This window comes from Otolemur garnettii, unplaced genomic scaffold (genome assembly GCF_000181295.1).
Source record: "Otolemur garnettii isolate 467f Iridium unplaced genomic scaffold, OtoGar3 scaffold00154, whole genome shotgun sequence".
Classification (NCBI taxonomy): Eukaryota; Metazoa; Chordata; class Mammalia; order Primates; family Galagidae; genus Otolemur; species Otolemur garnettii.
In genome coordinates this window covers 4,421,190-4,425,158 of record NW_003852549.1, presented here as the reverse complement: position 1 = coordinate 4,425,158, position 3,969 = coordinate 4,421,190, and the positions used below count along the sequence as shown (strand labels likewise).

General features: G+C 39.6%; 1 non-coding gene across 1 annotated transcript; it reads left to right on the top strand.

Moving 5' to 3' along the window:
• Window positions 1-2,883: 2,883 nt before the first annotated feature.
• LOC111728390 lies at window positions 2,884-2,987 on the top strand. The gene has a single exon (XR_002775702.1). It is a non-coding gene; the product is annotated as a U6 spliceosomal RNA (small nuclear RNA).
• The last annotated feature ends 982 nt before the right edge of the window (window positions 2,988-3,969 follow it).

The window sequence follows — 3,969 nt, the reverse complement described above, 5'->3', positions numbered from 1 at the left end:
GCTCTGTCTCAAAAAAAGAAAAGAAAAATCTAAAACAAAATAGCAAACTAAATTTAGCAATGAATAGAAATCATTATCAAGTTGAGTTTATTCCAGAATGCACAGGTGGTTTAACAATGGAAGAGATGAAATCCTCTCAAAATGGGGAAAAAAATTTGATAAATCTCATTGACCATTTATAATAATAATTTTTTAAAAATCTTAGAAAACTTTGAGTAGAACAGAGACTCCTTAACCCCCATGGAGGGTGGCCAGGGACATGAGAAAATAAATGATTTCTGACTCCCCTTCTCCCACCATTGGTGTGTGACTATTAACATGATAAACGGCATTTATAAAAAACCTACAGTAAGGATCTTACTTTATGGTATGTTATTAAATCATTTCCTTTAAGATTATGAGTAAGAGCAAGGTAATCAGTATAATGATTTCAACATTGTACCGGAGGCCCAAAGCCTATGTACTGTAGTGAGCAAGAAAGAAAAGCTATTAGGGTTGGCAATCCATCTTGTGGTCACCCCCGAGACTCACTGTCTCAGTGTGGGTGGAGCCTGAGACTTGCATCTAACAAGTAAATATGGCAGGTGATACTCCCTTGACTGGGTCCTAATTTATGGCAAAAGTCATGGAATTGTCATTCTTGTGATTATGGTATGTAAGACTCCTTGTTAGCAGATAGGAGTTAGCCATCGTATTGTAAAAACTGTGAAGGAGCTACCTGTCAAGAAACATCAGAGGGCAACGAGGGGCTGAGAGCAACAAAGTGAGGACCTCAGGTCTACAGCCTCCAATAACTGAATCCTGCCTACAACTGCCTGAGCTCGGAAGAGAACACAGTTTTACAAGTGATCAAGGCTGCCACCTTGATTGCAGCTTTGTAGACCCTGAGCAAGAGGCCCTCAGAAACTGAGATAATAAATGCATGTTGTCTGAAGCCACTAAATCTCAGGTGATTCGTTATGCACCAATAGATAATTAATATAGGTAGAAAGAAACAAAACGGTTATGATATTTCAGAGTCTAGATTATGTAGAAAACAAAAGATACATCACAAAGAACTAATGGAATTTGGTAAGTTTGCAATGGCATTTCTACATAACAGCAAAAAAAGGGTAATATATAATTTACAAACAGTTAACATTTGCAGTAGCATCAAAAAAAATGAATCAGATAAAAGATATGCCCCCCAGGAAGAAAACTTTATTTATTTATTTTAGAGACAGAGTCTTACTTTGTCACCCTCAATAGAGTACTGCGGTGTCACAGCTCACAGCAACTCCAGCTCTTGGGTTTAGGCCAGTGGTTCTCAACCTGTGGGTCGCGACCCTTTTGTAACAATGAAAATACATCCTGCATATCAGATATTTACATTACACTTCATAATAGTAGCAAAATTACAGTTATGAAGCGGCAAAAAAAATAATTCTATGGTTGGGGGTCACCACAACATGAGGAACTGTATTAAAGGGTCGCAGTATTAGGAGGGTTGAGAACCACTGGCTTAGGCAATTCTCTTGCCTCAGCCTCCCCAGTAGCTGGGACCACAGGTGCCTGCCACAATGCCCAGCTATTTGTTGTTGTTGTTGCAGTTTGGCCAGGGCCGAGTTTGAACCCACCACCCTTGGTATATAGGGCCAGTGCCCTACTCACTGAACCACATGCTGCCTGGGAGAAAACTTTTTAATATCTTAGTGAAATGTGGTAATAATTTTAAAAATAAGTAAGGGGATGGATAAATTATAGAATAAGGTGCCTCAGTATCACAGAGATGAGAATTATTTCCAAATTTATCTATAGATTTGATGAAATTTTATGCAAAATTCCAACAGTTTGGGTGGCGCCTGTGGCTCAGTGAGTAGGGTGCCGGCCCCATATACCGAGGGTGGTGGGTTCAAGCCCAGCCCCAGCCAAACTGCAACAACGACAACAACAAAATTCCAACAGTTTTTCATGGAATTTCATTAATTTTTTATAAAATCATTGGGGAAAACAAAGAACCAAGAAGAGCCAAAACAGTCTTGAAAAAGACAATAAGGTGAGGGAGTTGCCCTAACTTGTAAAGCTATCAAGATTTATACAGGATGTTGCACAAACAGATGGTTAAATAGACTTTTGGAACAGAATAGACTCTTAGAACAGAATAGAGAAGACAGAATGTTAGTATATAGAAATTTAACACGTGACAAGGGTGGTGCTGTGGCTACAAAGTCCCCTCCAAAACTCATGTTGAAACTTAATCCCCCATGTGGCAGTATTAAGATATGGGGCCTTTAAGAAGTGATTGGATCAAGAGGGCTCTGTCCTCATAAGTGGATTAATTCATTGACAGATTACAAGATTAATGGATTGCAATGGGAGTGGAACTGGTGGCTTTACAAAAAGAGGAAGAGACTTGGGCCATAGCAAGTGAGCAAGCTTAGCTGACCAGCTCTGTAGAAAGTGCCAACAGCATGAAGGGGCTCGGTAGGATGGTCCCTTGATCTTGGGCTTTTTTTTTTTTTTTTTTTTGGAGACAGAGTCTCACTTAGACACCCTCGGTAGAGTGCCATGTGTCACAGCTCATAGCAACCTCAAACTCTTGGACTCAAGTGATTCTCTTGCCTCAGCCTCCCGAGTAGCTGGGACTACAGACATCTGCCACAATACCTGGCTATTTTTAGAGAGGGGGTCTCACTGTGGCTCAGCCTGGTATGGAACCTGTGAGCTCAGATGATCCACCCGCCTTGGCCTCCTAAAGTGCTAGGGACCTTGGGCTTTTCGCCCCTATAACTTAAGAAATAAATTCTTTTTCTTTGAGGTATTATGTTATAAGCAACATAAAATGTACTAAGATAATCAGCATTGTTGAGCAATGAGAAAAGTGGATGTTCAATAAATAGCACTGTGCTCGCTTCGGCAGCACAGATACTAAAACTGGAACAATACAGAGAAGATTAGCATGGCCCTGCCAAGGATGACACCAAATTTGTGAAGCGTTCCATATTTTTACCCCATGACTGTATTAATGTACACAGCTATGATTTAATTAAATAAATAAATGGTACTGAGACAGTTAGTTATCCATATGGAAGGAAAAATGGATTCTTGGGCCAGGTGTGGTGGCTCACTCCTGTAATCCCAGCACTCTGGGAGGTAGAGGTGGGCTGATCGCCTGAGCTCAGGAGTTCAAGACCAGCCTAAGCTAGAGCGAAATCCTGCCTCTAAAAATAGCCAAGTGTTGTGGCTGGCTACAGCACTCTCCCCCAGGCGACAAAGTGAGACTGCCTCAAAAAAAAAAAATGGGTTCTCTATATCATGCTTTATCCTACTTATATATAAATATCCAATTTAGTTAGATTTAAGACTTAAATGAAAAAGGCAATTTAAAACATCTGAAACAAAATATAGGCGATTATCTTGAAGGATTTCAGAAATCAAAAGCACAGTCTCTGAGGAAAAATTAATACCTTTAACTATGTTAAAATTTAGCGCTGCTTTTAATCAAAGAGATAAAACCAAGTGTAAAAAAAGAAGCCTCAAATTTGGAGAAGATAAATGTTTAGCATACAATCACCAAATGATTAGCATACAGAATATATAAAGAGCTCCTAAAAATCAAGTGGAAGAAGGCAACCCAAGAGAATAATGGGCAACACACTCGCATCAGAGGAAAAAATTCAATTCAAGTTGGGGGGCAGAGGAATAAGGGAGGGGGAGGGGGAGTGAGGGAGGAGGAGGAAGGGGATCCATGTGCTCCCACTTAATGGGCACAAGGTAAAGATATAGGGCACACCTGTTGGGTGTGGTACTTCTACCTAACAAATGCAAATACTGTAACCTAGTTTTTACCCTCACATTGACCTGAAATTTTTTTAAAAAGCAGAAAAAAAGAATAATGGGCAAAAGATACAATATTTTACAGAAGATAAAATATAACTGGCTAATAAAAATATAAAAGAATGCTCAAGGAAATACAAATTAAAACCATAT